Source organism: Cnephaeus nilssonii (genome assembly GCF_951640355.1).
Source record: "Cnephaeus nilssonii genome assembly, chromosome: 4".
Taxonomy (NCBI): domain Eukaryota; kingdom Metazoa; phylum Chordata; class Mammalia; order Chiroptera; family Vespertilionidae; genus Cnephaeus; species Cnephaeus nilssonii.
Genome location: NC_137075.1, coordinates 57,302,296 through 57,319,467, shown reverse-complemented (window position 1 = coordinate 57,319,467; position 17,172 = coordinate 57,302,296). Strand labels below are relative to the sequence as shown.

At 40.3% G+C, this 17,172-nt stretch overlaps 1 pseudogene across 1 annotated transcript in view; it reads left to right on the top strand.

Annotated features, from left to right (window-relative positions):
- LOC307098275 (phosphatidylinositol N-acetylglucosaminyltransferase subunit C-like) overlaps positions 1-16,874 on the top strand; it is a 111,429-nt pseudogene extending 94,555 nt beyond the window's left edge. The window contains exon 3 of the transcript in view: positions 15,993-16,874. The product of the transcript in view is annotated as a phosphatidylinositol N-acetylglucosaminyltransferase subunit C-like (transcript). The remainder of the gene's footprint in view (positions 1-15,992) is intronic.
- The last annotated feature ends 298 nt before the right edge of the window (positions 16,875-17,172 follow it).

The following is a 17,172-nucleotide window of genomic DNA, read 5'->3' as shown; positions in this document are numbered from 1 at the left end:
CCCCTAACTGCCTCTGCCTCAGCCCCCACCACCATGGCTTTGTCCAGAAGGAAGTCGGACGTCCAGAAGATGGCCAGTCGACCCGGTCTAATTAGCATATTACCCTTTTATTAGTATAGATACATTATACAGGATAGGATTGCTTAAATGAGGTGAGGGGGGGAGCCTTTTTCAGTAGGAGGAGATGCTCTTGGCAGACAAAAATACATAACCCCTATATCTGGACTGATAGCCAGCCATATGCACTATACTGCCAAACCAGTCATTAAAAAATTGAACCGCTTTCTTACACCTTACACCAAACAGCTGTTGCCCTTAAAACCTGTCCTCAGCCCCCACCTTAGGTTCTGCCTTCTCAGTTCACCCAGATTAGGTTCTGATTGGTTGGTTTCTATGCCAGTCAGTGTCAAAAGCTCCACCTCCTAGGCAGCCATTGGCTCCTCTGGGAAATCCAGAATGGCCCCACCTTCACATCGGTGCCAGCCCTTCAGTCTGCTACCAGGTGTATCTCTGGCCACTCAGGTCTGTGCTGGTAGCAATTTTGAATTCTCATCCCTAACCTAACCTTCTTACAGTGTGAGCTCCGTGAAGGCAAGCATTTGTCTTGTTCATTCTTAGTTCACTCATAGACTTTACCTGTGCCTATGCATCTATGCTAGCACCAATGGTGACCAAATAGTCATTTCAGTCTTCATGGTCACTGCCTTTTTATATATATAGATTTAGCTCATTCAAAGTCCAGATTGACTGATGGTATATTTTCATTTGACCATTATTGAAAACAACACAAACTGTTGTTCCACTAAGTATATAATAAATTTTGTTTTATTTATGAAACTCTCATTAGAGCAATGATATGGTTAGCTTAACCTTTCTATACACATCTGTTTTCTCTGGTGTGAGGATGGAACACCAGGAAAGAAAATTTGATGCAGAAATATAACTTTTTAAAACTGAAATTCATTTAAAATTGTTTTTTTGGCCATAATGTAAAACCAATTTGTACTATAACAAAATCATTCCAAACTCTTTTTCCAATAGCTGAGAGAAAGTGACTGTTGAAATTTGATCCAACATTGAAATGAAATTGCAAACATCAGTTTTTTTGTTGCAGCTTTAATTTAGAGGAAAGACTCTGCCAGAAATCCTATTTTTCCCAAATCATTCCATCTACTTCTAATTTAATACATTGGTAGTATTCTGCCCCCTTTGGTTGAGTTAAGTTAAAAACAAATTTATCTTTTTTAACCTATAAGGATGTTAACTCAGTACTTAATTTATTCTCTAGATAAAATGGTATGTGTTTCTGATATATCTATTTTTTAAATTTCTCATTTTTAGAAATTGCTTGGGTATGACCAGGATAATTCCTCCCACCATAGCTTTAAAATAAATTTTACTAACCCGTTTTCATTTTGTAAGGAAACTACTGATAATCACTGTGACTTTCTGCTTCTTTTCAAATGCAATTCAAATTATTTGAGAAAGTGTGAAGTTAACTGAAACTTACCACGCTAAGAGAATGTTTCCCTCTCCTTGACTTCTTTAATTAATTTATTCAACAACAACAAAAATAAAGCACTTAATATGTCTCAGGAACTGTAATTAGTGAGGAAAAAGATAATTTCTTATATGTAGCTTATAGTTAAGTGAGAGAGACAGACTTTTATGAGAGAATCTCACAAATAAATGTATAATTTCTATACTTCCAAGTAGCAAAACTCACTCTTTTTCATGCTTTGAGAGTGATTAACAAGGATCTGGTCTGTTTAAAGACCCATGAAAGGCACTTGAACTGAATTAAAGAATAAGTAGGATAAGAAGCATAACACTGGGTATGTGGGAGGCCAAGAGGATTTCAGGAAGAAGGAATGGCATGAACAGAAGTTAAATGTCAGCCTCTGTGGCTTGAACCCAGGGAGCAAATGTAAATGTACTTCAAGTTATATTAAGGACTTTTGCCTTTATTCCATGTGCAATGCTGTACATTAACTTGGATAGATATCAGCTAAGAATCTTTCAGCTGCAAGTGATGGAAAATCCTGTCTAACGTACCTTAACCCCTACCCTCACCCATCCCCAAATCATTGGCTTACACAGTGGTAAAGTTCAGAGGTCAGATGTTATCCAAGCACAGCTTTATACATAGGAGGAAGATGTCTTCATGCCCCAGCTCTGATTCTCTGGGATCCCTTGACTCTTCTCTCATCCTTTTTCTAGCTTAATCTTCAGTCTGGTTCTCATCTTGGTCATAAGAGCCAATGTCCCTGATTGGATTTGCTCAAATTAATGCCCATCTTGAACCAATTCTTTTGGCTAGGGGAATGCAGTACTTTCAGTGACTTAGGTATTGGTTAAGTGTCCTCTAAAACAATCTCTGTGGCTAGAGGAGAGTATACCAGTTAAGGCATCCATAACTCTGGAGCTAGAGGTTGGGGTAATCCTAAATCACTTGGAAAAGTGGTTTCCTAAAATAAATTTAGGGTAACTACCATAGGGAGAGTAGAAACTTTCTGGACAGAAATCATTAGATGTCCAATAGCCTTTTAAGAGTTTTAAGCAGGATAAGAATAGAGGAAGTAATATACACAGATATACATTTACATACAGAGAGAGAGAGAGAGAGAGAGAGAGAGAGAGAGAGAGAGAGAGGCGATGGCCTTCAGAGTATAAATGGATTAAAATGAAATGGCTGGGAACAAGAATGCACACAGGGAAGACCAATTTGTAGGTTGGAATAATAGTCCAGTGTGATGATAGCTTGAACAAAGGAAGTGGCAGCAGAGTTGGGAATAAGCAGAAAGATTCAAAAGACATTTAGAAAATAAAATAAACACAACTTGGTGATTAATTGGATATGGATGAAGTGAAGACAAAGAAATTATTAAAGACAACCCCAGGTTTCTGACTTACACATAAAGCGGATAAATGGTGCTGACATTATACAGATAGGGGTATTAAAAGAAAACCAGCTTTGAGAGATTCAGTCTCAATTTCAGATTACTTTCAGTTCTTTTTAAGACATCCAAGTGGAATTGGCCAGAAGACACTTAGATTTATTCAAATATGTTTATTAAAGGCTTTGGGACAAATCACCTTTCACATTTGGCTACACTTCCCTAACACCCTCCCTATTACAAAAAAGTACAGTAACTCCCCCCGCCTATCCATGGAGGATATGTTTCAAGACCCCCAATGGAAGCTTGAAAAAGTGGGTAGTACCAAGTCCTATGTATGGTATATTTTTTCCTATGCATTATGGATGAAAAAGGGGCTGCATATGAAACCTGACAAGCTCAGGGGAGGCCTGTGTGGCAACTTTACAAACTCAGAGACCTAAAGTAACTACATAGGATGGTCTGAAGTTAAAACTCCTAACTAAAAGCGAGTCATGGTGGGTAGTCATGTCCTAGGCCAGTATCTTCCCTGACAGAGGCCAATTGTTACCTTAACGGAGCCTGTCTATTGTCTTTTTTGCATCTATGAAAACATACTTAGGCTGGTTAGTTTTAAGAAACAGCCGATGTGGGAAGAGCTCTGAAAACCAAGTAGAAGGTACCCTTTGTAAAATACATTTGTAAGGAAAATCTCCTTTTATCAGGGTTTCTCCCTTGCTTCACCAAGGAGTGGGGGGTGACCTTATCTCTAGAAACACTTATCAAGGCAGAAGACAAAGACTTAAATATGCATACCAACTTTACCCTTGTTTTCTGTGCTTTTCCTGATAAACTCCCATAACTGATTCCCCCAACCCCAACATCTTCTTTTGTCTTCAGCTGAATGTCCGAATTTTTATAAAAATGTATTTGAGTGAAAGAGAGGACATAACTGGAAGCAAGATCTCAACAGTCTTAAGATAAAAGAAACAACAGTTTGCAGCTTATTTTATGCACACGAAAGTGGGAGAAACCAAGGCAAGGATTAGATTCTAGGGTAGTTAAGATTATGTGCTCTTTTGAGGGTGGTTATGCTTTAGAAGGAGGGGTCTGAAAAGAGGCATTTCAAAACTGTGTTAACCTAGTTGCACAGAAACAATGGACAGGGCATGCTTAAGGCAAAGATGAACCTTGTACTAAAGAAGTTATATGCCTGGAGTGTGACTACCCACCATGACATGCCCAGTTAGGAATTTATAATCAGACTAGAGGCCTGGTGCACGAAATTCATGCATGGGAGGGGTCCCCTCAGCCCAGCCTGCACCCTCTCCAATCTGGGACCCCTCGAGGGATGTCCGACTGCTGGTTTAGGCCCTCTCACAATCCAAGACCGCTGGCTCCTAACTGCTTACCTGTCTGCCTGCCTGATCACCCCTAACTGGTCCCCCTGCCAGCCTGATCACCCCTACTGCCTCTTCCTGCCAACTTGATGGCCCCTAACTGCCTCCCTCTGCGGGCCTGGTTGCCCCTCACTGCCCCCCCCTGACGGCTTGGTTGCCGCCAACTGTGCCCCCTGCCAGCTAGGTTGCCCCTCACTGCCCCCCTCTGCCAGCCTGGCCTCCCCTCACTGTCCCCCTCTGCCAGCCTGGTCACCCCTCACTAACTCCCCTGCTGGCCTGGTCGCCCCACTCAGCCTGTTCAGTTGTCTGTTCAGTTGTTTCAGATGTGACGGCCCCTGGCTTTTTATATATATAGATTGCTACCAGGAAGGGTGGGTCTACCCTGGCATGGTCTGGAATCTGTGGGTTCTTGACTTCGTGCAGGAAAGATTTTATGATATAAGTCCAGGTGATTTTGAGAGTATATTTATTAAAGCTGAGGACAGTGAAACAAAGGAAGGGCTTAAGATGGAAGAGGCAAGATCACAGCAACAGCAGTGAGCCTAGGCTGAGCTGCCTAGATGCAGTAAAGGAAATCACAGTAAGAGAAGTGAGCCATACTGGACTGTGTGGACTCAGGAAACAAGGTACAGAAGTGAAAGGAGGGCCCTTAGAACAGGTGCAGGGGGATAGCCTGGGACAAGCTACTGCTACCTGCTACTGCCCTGGTTTCAAGTCTCCTGAGAACCTTTAGAGCTTAGGAGAAAGAAAGCAAAGATGCACACCTGAGAAAAGAAGGTAGGGGGAAGGCTTAGGCATGGTCAAGGGAGAGCGCACACTGGGTCCTTTGTCTTAAGGGTTTTTATCTGTTTTCTAAAGGCAGGAATTTTAGGGGAGGACTCAATCAGAACATTCATCTACTTCCCAGGTGTGTTCTTTGATATGCTGATACATCAAAATGAGCACATAGAGGGATCAGGGTCATTCTCTGGTCAGTTTCACCTTCAAAGAATGTCACTGGAAAGAAACCAGGACCAAGGTGGGCCTGCCCCAGCTTGGTCTGGAATGTGTAAAACATTTGATCCTAAGTGTCCTTGGTTAGGGAAGATAAGACCGTGCGGTTTATTAGCTGGCTATAAATTGCTGGGCCTTGTTAGGATATCTGTCTCAGTTTCCCCATTCCACTTGCCAAGGAATTTTCCTAGCTTTTTACTTACTTGCCTAAAGATCACCCTGTGAGGTTACTTTGCATAGAACCATACCTCCTACAGAGCAATAACTCAGATATGCAGCAAGCTATAACATTTTTCATTTGTATGTGTGCATTCTATGATGTTCACACAATTATCTTAGACAAAACTGCCTAACAACACATTTCTCAGAAAGTATCATTAAGTGGTGGATGACTTTACTTACAGTTTAAATATCTAAGAAAATACATCTCTGGTTCTACTAATAACTATCATGACATTCGAGCAGTTTCTAAGGTTGGGTTTCCACAGAAGTTGACTTGGAGGCAAGAATGTGAGAGCTGGTAGTTAACTGGGGAGGTGGTCCCTGGAAGCACTTTTAGGCAAGTGGGGAATTGAGACAAGGAAGGGAAGAAAGCCAGAAAAGGATTCATTGTTGAACAGGTTACTGTGATGGGCAACGGTGCCAAGGGGAAACTCTGGGAGACCATGTAGAATATTCTGCAGAGTTATCCCAATAAGAGGCAAAGTAGTTGGGTATTTGTCCTTTAATTCCCATCTGTCATTGGCTGAGGGCTGATTCCTGCGGGGTTATCCCATGTACATTGAGCCTGCCCTGTTTCCCTTAGGTAGAAAGTGGCAGGTGCTTACAGCAGGATGCTGTCAGCATAACGTGGATCAGAGACTATGGAGGGGGATACAGGCAGGGAACCAACAGCATCTGTTATAGGCAGAACTGTATTCTGGTCAAATCATAGGTTGATGGCCTTTGGGTCAGTGTCTAATCAGTTTTGGTTCTTGCAAGGATTACAATTATGTAATATTAAGAATTTAATAGGCTACTTTTACAAGAGGGATGTGGGCGTGGCAAGAACTATTGATTATCATTCCTAAGTAAAAGGAGATAAGAGCTATGAAAATAATTACAGTGGCAGATCATTTATCTGGGAATCTAAACACCATAGCATCCAAACAACAGAACTATTAAAAAGAATGTTATAGATTAACCAGTGATAGCAATAATGTAACAACTATGTCACTGCATGTTGTGAGGACACTTAGTTATTTGTAGGTTTAGACACACAAAAGCTGTTTATGAAGCTTTGTATTGCAGTTATACAAATATATTTTTTATCTGCCCTAATCCAAATAAGAGTGAGAAAAAAAATCAAGAAACTGCACTCATTATTTCCTTCCTTCAAGGTTTAGCCCCAAAGTCTGTGTAGGCAGCTGGGAACAGGGGCATGAGCAGTGGCTGTGGCGGGCTGGTGTACAGGTAGAGCCTGAGCAGTGTGACAGGGTATCCATGTGGGGAGGTGACATTCTGGACCAAGGTGTCAGAGCGTGAGTGGCATGAGAAGGGTGCTCACATGGAGGGATGGCAGCAGCAATGGGAAAGTAGTTACACACAGGGCTATTAAACAAACATGTGAATCCAGTTGACCCTTGAAGAATATGGGGGTTATGAGCACCAAGCCCCTGTACAGTTGAAAATCTGTGTAAAACTTTTGACTCCCCCACAACATAACTACAGTCCCTTAATATCCATGGGGGATTTGTTCCAAGACTCCTGAGCACACCAAAATTTATAGATGCTTATATAAAATGAAGTAGAATAATGCATAGTTGGCCATGCACACCTACAGTTTCCTAACTGTGGATGGAAAATTCTGTTTTCAATCCACATTTGGTTGAATCCATGCATGTGAAGCTCAGAGATATGAAGGGCTGACTGTATATTTATTGAAAAAAACAACACACACAACTACATAAGTGGACCTGCACAGTTCAAACCTGTGTTGTTCAAGGGTCAGCTATATATTGAAAATAATGGTTGCCCAGATTCTCATTGTTGGAAAAGGCAAATACGAATGAGAAAACTAGAATGAACCTTGTGTTTTGGGATCGACAGTACCAATGAACTCATGGATTTCTATAGGTGGGTGGGTACTTAGATAGATATGATTGTAAATCCTATATAATAAAGAGGTAATATGCAAATTACTCTCGTATTATCACAAGATGGCTGCCCCATGTCATCAAAATATGGCTGCCCCCATGTTGTCACAAGATGGCCGCCCACATCATCACAAGATGGCCACCCCCATGTCGTCACAAGATGGCCATCCTCATGTTGTCACAAGATGACCACCCACCCCCACGTTGTCACAAGATGGCCGGCAGGGGAGGGCAGTTGGGGGAGACCAGGCCTGTAGGGGAGGGAAATTGGGGACAACCAGGCCTGCAGGGGAGGGCAGTTGGGAGCGATCGGGCCAGCAGTGGAGGGCAGTTGGGGGTGATCAGGCCAGCAGGGGAGTGGTTAGGGGGTGATCAGGCTGGCAGATAAAAGCAGTTAGGGGCAATCAGGCAGGCAGGCAGGCAGGCAGGCGAGTGGTTAGGAGCCAGCAGTCCCGGATTGTGAGAGGGATGTCCGACTGCCGGTTTAGGCTTGATCCCAGGGATCAGACATCACCCAAGGGGTCCCAGATTGGAGAGGATGAAGGCTGGGGTGAGAGACACCCCCCTCCTGTGTATGAATTTTGTGCACTGGGCCTCTAGTGTATGTATAAATACATATGTATATACATACATTCACTAGCTTTGTCTACTGTGAGAGCCTGGAAACAGCAATATCCCAATAGCAATGAGCACATTTAGCATCCAGATCTTGGTTTCTAAATGCCATTCTCCATTTAAAGGAAGGTAGAGTAGAGACAGGGAATGTACAAGATGAGCCTGGAATATCTTGTGTCAGAAAGGAAGGAAGAATTCAAAAATAATGAAGATGTTAAAAAAAACAGCTTCTGGAGGCTCCCACTGGCCAACTTTGGGACAATTTGATCATCAAAATAAGTAACAGTAGTATGAATTATAAAATTGAATTGAATAGGAATTCATGAATCTATATTGATATAAATATAGAAATAAAGAAGATTTTCCTTATAACTAGTAAATGTAGAAAAAAATGATGGAATTTTAGAAAATCACTATTTGACAACCATCTATATATATAAAAGCCTAAGCAACCAAATGACGAGTTGCTATGATGTGCACTGACCACCAGGGGGCAGGCGCTCAATGCAGGAGCTGCCCCCTGGTGGTCAGTGCGCTCCCACAGCCAACCTCCTGCAGCCAGCCTCCCTCCTGCAGCCCCTCCCCCAGGCCAGCCAGCCCCAATGGCCCCGATTGGAACCTCCCTCAGCCCTTCCCCCTAGTTGGCTTACCCCAATCACCCCAATCAGAACTTCCTGTGGCCCCTCTCCCTGGCGAGCCAGCCAAACCCCCGTGGACCCTCTCCCTCCTGCCCAGCTGCCCAATGGCCCCTCCCCCTGGCCGGCTGGCCAACCTCCAGCGGCCCCCATAGGCCCCATCTCCAGCCAGGCTGAGGAACCCCACCTGTGCACAAATTCGTGCACAGGCCTCTAGTAATAATAATAATTAATTGAAGGGGGGAAAACCACAGTCAGTGCTAAAACCAGTGCATTAAATTTGATGAAGAATGGGATAAAGAACCTCACAATAAAATATATTTTAATTACAAAGTTAAAAAGTATAATTTTACAGAGAAGCTTGGACTTATCTTAGTCAAATATAACTAAAGACCTATTGAGGGAACAAAAGGAGTCATTCCAAAGGCAATAATCTTTTCACTTCCAAGAATCAGATCTAACCATCCCTATCTAACTACCTTCTACTTTCTCTCTCATTATATCCTCTTCAAATGACCCTCTTGACCAGGTACCTAATATAAAAATTAAAATGAGATCATTCCACTCTGAGTCTTTAAAATATTTCTTTTACTTTTATAGCTGCTTTCTTTTCACAAAAACTTCAAAATAGTTTGAATGGAAATGTTGATTAGTTCTTATTTCTTGTTTAAGTTGTGGCTATGTGATTTACAGTGAGAATTATGACCACAATATATGAGGTTTTTCAAAGTCAGAAATTCATTGGTAAAAGTCTTTGAGGAATTAATACCACTGTATTTTGACAGAGTTTACTCCCCATAGTGAAATTAAAATGGCCACAAATTCTTTGCAACTCCTCCCATCAAGAGGTAGAGAGTGTTGAATCTGGGCCAGCCTTGTGACTTTGACCAATAGAATATGTTGAAGTGACATTGTGAGACTTCCTGGTTGAGGCCTCAGAGAAGTCTTGATGCCTCTACTTTAGCCACACTGAAAGCAGCTGCCATGTGAGAACCCCCCAGCTAGCCTACTACAGAGGCCAATGTGGAGGCAATCGGAGGTGCCCGGCCAAAAGCTGCAGTCAACTGCCAGACATGTGAGACTATTCATGACCATTCTACACCAACTGATTTGCCAATAGACACGTCAACCCATCCAACCAAGGAGAGCAAAGGCAAGTCATCCCCATTGAGAGCCCTGTCCAAAATACCAATCCATCTTCTCTAATAATAGACAAACATGTAAATTGACCGTACCTCTGCTACGCCCACAGCCAATCAGGAGTGAGTATGCAAATTAACCTGATAAAGATGGCAGATTAATTTGCATATGCAGGCACGGAGCGGCTGGGCTGGGTGGGACACCTGCTATGAGAGGGTGGGGGTGGAGGGAGCTACAGGAGCAGTGCTCCGGCCGGAAGCGGGAACTTGGCGGCTCCCAGGAAGCCGGGAGCGAAGCCAGGGGAAGGAAGGCCTATTCTTGCACAAATATCGTGCAATGGGCCTCTAGTAGAATTATAAGTTTTAATAAACCAGGAGTCAACAAACTATGGCCTGTGGGCCAAATCTGGCTCACTGCCTCTTTGTAAATAAAGTTTTATTGGAACAAAGCCACACCCATTTGTTTACATATTGTCTATAGTTGCTTTTGAGTTAAAACAGTAGTTTGAGTAGTTGTGACAGGGATTATATGGTCTACAAAGTCTAAAAATATCTATTTGGCCCTTTAGAGAAAAAGTTTGCCAAGCTTTATTTTAAGCCATTACATTTTGGGGCGGTTCGTTATGCAGCAGTAGATAACTCAAACACTCCCTTTCTAGCAGAAGAGCAGTCAAGTCCTTGCTTGAATTGTAATTAATTTCTGTAATTTCATGTACACATGTTGAAGTCTGTGAAGGCATTTAATTTTATCTAGACCGACATCTGTTTTCATATAAATAACAATGTCATTTTTCTAAATAGAATATGTTAATAATGCTGGGTACAATATCCACTTTCTTGATACAAAGCACTGTTTGAATTTAATAACCAGATAAAATCCAATATGGTTCTTTTCCTCCCTCAGAAAATGTTTTATTTAAAAATTATTCATGCTAAAGTGATCTTAACTTGATGTCAGAAATGAGCCTCAGTACTATATGAAAATCTTTCAAAGTGTAATTATTCACTGTAGAAAGCCAAGCTCTAAGTATTACTGCTACATTTTCACAACTTTTGCCTGAAAGTCAGCCCTTATCTTATTTTTTTTAAAGAAAAGTAAAATATTAGCCTGTCTTCAACCTTCAAAGAGATGAGCCATATTTTCTGACTTGTACAAGGTATTTTAAAAAACTAATTTTAGGGATTGGCAGATCTACTATGTAATCCTGGCTTGTTGAAAAGTATATGCATAGATTTCTTCATGAGTTTGGGAACTATGAATAAATATAATGTAAAAACTGTCAAACTCAGATATTTATCTGTGTACTGCAGAAGTTTATTATCTATTCTTCTATGCCTAAATACATGGACAATCAGTTAATGGTGATTAAGTGCTACTATTTCTGCAAAAAAACCCACACCACTATAGAATAAAATAAAAGAAAAGGGAATGGGAAATATATTTTTTTCCATGCAGCTTTAAAGAGATATGAAATGTACAGCAGGGCATGAGTGTACATGGTCAGTTGTCCTCAATCAGTTTTGAAGCATATAGAACTATGAGAGAAAATAGTGGTTATAGAAACAATATGAAACTGGGAGCCTGAATTGCCATCATTAAGAATTATTATGGAACCAAATAAACTGATGATCAAAAATAGACCCAGAGTCCTAGAAGCAGGAACAGACTGTTGAACCTCAGAGGGAATGGAGGGAGGGTGGGTGGGAAGAGATCAACCAATGAACTTGTATGCATATATGCATAACCTGTGAACACAGACAGCAGGGTGGTGAGGGCCTGGAGCAGGAGGACAGGAGCAGGCTGGAAGAGGTTAATTTGGGGGGAAAGGAGGACATACGTAATCTTTTAACAATAAAGATTAAAATAAAAAGTTATTATGATTCTGAAGGCCTACCTCTAGGTTAGCAATCAGACTTAAAGGACTCTCCTCCAAGATATTTTAGATTGTCCATTCAAATTTTAAGAAAGCCTTTTACAATTCCTAACTTGATCTCTACCTTTCCTACATGCCCATTATTTATAACACATATCTAATATTTAAAAGCTATATTTAACAACATATTATACTTTTATTATCCTTGAACCAGAATTGTAAGATTTCAAGACTGGAAGAGACTTGGCAGATTTTCTGACTCACTTGCTTTTGCAGAAAAGGAAATTGTTGTTTTGTTTTTGTTTGTGTGTGTGTGTGTGTTTGCATATTACATATATAATATGCAAAGGACCAACTTAGGTATCATTTTGTACATATCTAACAAACTACTAGATTCTAAATACTTTTGATTGGAATAGAAATAATATGTATCAATATCAGCCAGGCAAATTTACTAATTTTAATAATAATTTAATGAAGAAGTTGAGACTATTCTGGTTGTTTACAGATTATAAGAACTTGGGTAAGAGTGCTGTAAAACCAACAATAAAATTCAAAGGGATCTGCCAAAACCGGTTTGGCTCAGTGGATAGAGCTTTGGCCTTCGGACTCAAGGGTCCCAGGTTCGATTCCGGTCAAGAGCATGTACCTTGGTTGCAGGCACATCCCCAGTAGGGGGTGTGCAAGAGGCAGCTGATCGATGTTTCTCTCTCATCGATGTTTCTAACTCTCTATCCCTCTCTTCCTCTCTGTAAAAAATCAATAAAATATATTTAAAAAAATAAAAAAAAATTCAAAGGGATCTAAAAATGAGAATAAAGATTGAATTGGTCAGTTGTCCTGTGATTTAATCTGAATTGTGTATCCTTGTTGAAGCCTTAACCCCATACCTCAGAATATGACTGTATTTGCAAATAAGGTCTTAATGAAGTAATTAAATCAAATGAGTCCATTATGGTGGGCCTTAATCCAATATGACTGGTCTCATAAAAAGAGGCAATACCATACACACAGACACACAGAGGGAGGACCTTGGGAAGACAGTAGGAGGGATGCCTCAGAGGAAAACAATCTTATCAACCCCTTGATCTTGGACTTCTAGACTTCAGAATTGTGATAAAATAGATTTCTGTTGTTTAAGCCACCCATTCTGTGGTACTTGGTTATGGCAGCCCTAGCAAAATGTGATACCCAGAGCTTGTAAAAATGTGATACCCAGGGCTGAAGATGACCAAATGACATGATTGTCATCTTTATTATGGTGAACACCATAGTTCTGTTTATGGAACATAAGATTTTGTAAACTGTAGACAGGTCAGATATTCTGTTGCCACAGTTTCTTAGTTCAAAGTTCTCCCCAACGACACACATTTTAGACATCTAAAAATAAATGGAAAAATGTTTAAATTTTACTTAAGTCTCTTAGAACACACGCAAAGTGACTCGATATTCATAACACATGACAACACTTCCTTTAAAACCCCTTTCCTCATCTAAAAAACCTCCCTGTCACAACACAGCAGCTAATCCAGTTTCTTCCTCTTTTTTTATAAACTTTCCAAACTCTTTCTTAGCCAGTGCTTATTGGCTTTGCCTGTCTTAATACCTCTTCTTGTCCTCAGCATCTCTCCAACTTTTCCAATAAATTTTTTTTTTTCCTAAAGAGGTTTGATTACATTTCTTTCCTCGTACCCACTCCACCAATCTCTTAAAAAGACCAAGCTACTGACCTGGCCAAGAAAGAACTCCCCTTGACTGAAGGAGCGAGGAGAAAGGCTGTGAACAGTCAGACATAAATCTTTTTTCCTGTCAAAAATGCATTAAACTTTTTGGCAGCTGTTTCACATTGTTGCTGATATGAAGTTTACAGTAAACTAAAATGTTTCAGTGTATTAAGTGAAGTCATCCCTATCCTGTACTCAGGACTTTTAAAAAAAACACAACACATTAAATGTAAAACTTTTTATTTCTTCCTAAGTTTCATCTTTGCCCAGTGTTTATAAACTCCAGGATCCTTTTGAATCTTTTTTCTTCCATCTAACACGTAGACATTGTTTCTACTCTTATGGAATTGATAGCTTGGGACCACCGGCTGAGAATGAGTCAGCAATATAGTGTGGCTGTTTTTATAAAGCTAACTGTGATAGTGAAATATATTAATAGGTCTATGACATCCAAGAGCTAGGAAAGTAGCCCTCTGCTAAACTTAGAATTGGTCACGCCCTTCAAGTATTATGCCAAGTTTGGGCACTGGCATTTTAATGTACATGTGAAATGGCAGGGACATTCTGAGAGAAGAGTCACAAAAATGAACCCAAAAATGAAATGAAATATGGTTAAACTAGTTGAGATTATTGAAAGCAGAGGAGAAAAACTTTTACTTACATAAAAACTCTGTAAACAATACATAGACCTATTGTTTTTCAGTTTCTGGGGGAGTCCAAGACAAAACAAGAGGATGTGACCTTCAGAAAATGGAAAACAACATAAAGGTCTAATAATAGAGGATTGTTTAAATAAAGTATGGTGCCTCAGTATAATAAAAACCAGTATGAAACACTTGCTAAAACATAGTCAATGCTTTTTTTTTCTTTTATCATCTCAGAGTAAGGAAGGCTCTTCAAAGATTCACATAAAACTCAAGCCATAAAGTAAAAAAAATATATAAATTTAAAATTTCCATTAGGAAAACAATAAAACTAGAAAGAGACTTTTAAAAGTCAAACAGAGCAAATAATAGAGCAAAGGCCTAATTTCTTCAATGTACAGAAAAATTGAACAATTCAATAAAAAATGACTAATAACCCAATAGAAAAATGTACAAAGAATTTAAAGGAAAAGTTCATATTAAGATAAATGCACATGGGTAATACAAATAGTAAAAGTTATTTAACCTCACTAATAATTAAAGAAATATATATTATAACTGGAACTAGGTATACATTTAAAAATCTTGTTAAAATGCAAAGTTGAAAAAGGTGGACAATATTCAGAATTGTCAAGAATATATGTAAGCAGGCACTCTTACATACCATTGGTAGTACTATGAATTGATATATTGTTCTTGGAGAGTAATTTGGCAAAAGTGATACAATTTTCCATATTTACTTCCTTTGATCAAGCCATTATACTTCTAAAAGTTTATTGTAAAGATATTCTTTACACAAGTACAGAAAGAGGGAGACATAGTTGCAATGTTGTTATAAAAAAATATGAAATTGTAGGCATCCATTTTATATTCCTGTGTATTGCTATGCACACAGACATGGTAAGATAGCTTAAATATATTGTCAGATGAAAAACACATTGTAGAAAACATTATGTAAAGTATGATCTCATATGTGAAAATAAAGTGTGTATATATACTGAGTGGCCAGATTATTATGAGTCCAGAGATCATAATAATCTGGCCACTCATGTGTAAGACTACACACTAATCTGGTAGTCAGGTCTCTCTCTATCCCATAACCAAGAGAATGGAGGATTCTCCTCTAGCAAAATTGATCAGTTTAAGAGAAAGTACTTGCAGTTATGTTCTGTGGTCCTGTGTATTTTATAGCAGAGAACCCATCAGTCAGCAAGGGTCACAAAGGCACACAGAGCGTCTAACCAAATCAGTTTTTTAGTGATTCCTTAAATATGAACAGAGAAAATGATCAGATATTTGAGGAATGCTTCCAACCAAGAGACCAAAACAAAGAAACTACAAAAACAAACAAAACAAAACCCAAACAACACACACACACACACACACACACACACACACACACACACAAAGAAAAAAAGCCCTCAGAAACAACACCTGGAGAAGCAAAAAATAATAAATAAAAAAATTAAAAAGTCATTAACAGCTTCAGTTTCTATGACACACAAAATAATTTCCTTTTATTTAAAAAATAATCAAAAAAAAGGAAAGAAAAGACATTTTGTGGATAATAAACAGCCATGGAAAAATTCAGTACAAGAATTGGGAGATAGGTGAGGAAATGTCTCAGAAAACAATACAAAAAGCAAGCAATGGAAAAGCGGAGGAGGAAGGCCACCGACCACCCCCTCTCAGTCATGCAGGCAGGAACTTGGCTGTGCTGTGCTGTCCTGCCTCAGAGAAGACACTCATCTGCTGCAGACCCAGCCTGGGTGGCTGGCTGCCTTGGAAAGCAAGGGAAGGTCAGCATGTATCAACCACAGCACAGCATGAAATTTCCAGAGAGGTCTTATTTCAAAACTTTATAAAGAACAAGAACCACGTTGATTTCTACAAGGGAAATTGAACTGGCCTGAGTTGGAGGGAAAGGATAATGTGTCTAACCTGTAACTAACTCCAGGCGACAGAAGGTCTTGTATGAGCAACAGCTCTTTCCTGATAACTATGTGGACCAATGGCTCCTGGAAAAGCTCCGGGAAATATGCCTGGAAATATCAATATTGGGTTGTGGTATTTGAGTCCAGCATGGTGATAAGCAGCTTTGTAGTTTCTGTGGGGTTTTTTGTAGTATATGGACAAGGGTCATCTGCCCCCACCATCCCCTACCACTGCCATTGGCTTTTTGGGACCAACCTGGCTTCTTCACTGATTGGCTATGCTTTGTTTGAGCTCACTGAAGGACTGAGGAGAAGTGGGCAAAGCCACTGACTTTATTACTTTCACATATGAGATTTCCCCAGTACTGAAGACCCTGACAGTCTATCAGCACTGGTACCATCTATGCCATGTCAGTCTTCATGCTCTTCGGCCACCTGACCCTCTTCGACTAGGGCCCCAGTGCTGCCATTGTGTCCAGCACGCTGTCCTTGAACATGGCCATCTTTGCTCTATCTGCCTTGCCTCATTCCTGCCCGGGTTCCTGCATGCCTTCATCATGGTGACATTTGCCATCCAGATTTTTTTTCCCTGTGGCTCATGTTACAGAAGAAACTGACGGCATGAACTCCTCACAGCTATGTGGGAGTCACTTATTTTTTTCTTTTGCGTCTGAGAGGCCTGCTGTCCATTAGTGTGCGGGAGCCATCCTCTGCCCTTCTGCCGGTGTCCGTCTCCTGTCTCTGCTTTTCTACCTCATTCACCTGCAGCTTTAAAAAAAAACACAAACATTCATGGGCCTTGGGATAAGGCCGGGATCAAAGACTTGTCCAGGTTCTCACTTAAGTTAGAAACCTCCATTTTGTTATCAAGGCAAGCTGATAGACCATCCTCCCAACGAGAATAAGATTTGAAGGCAGAGCTCCATTCTGGAAGCAGCAGACTGATGTGGGTGGGAGAACAGAGATCAAAACACAAGTTTACCAAACGCTTGGGTTGTGAAGAGCTTATCCTTTCTGTTATGGGTGGATGGAAAAGCTTTCTGGGCCCTCATGGATGATTGTCTCCCATTTATTACTCACTATAACAAACGAAGTGATTCGGTTTCTAATTATTAAAAAGTAACAACATATAAAAAAAGAAGAGGAAAGAAAATACAAGAAGATAAGAGTATCAGTCCAAGAGAGCCAATAGCTGAATAACAG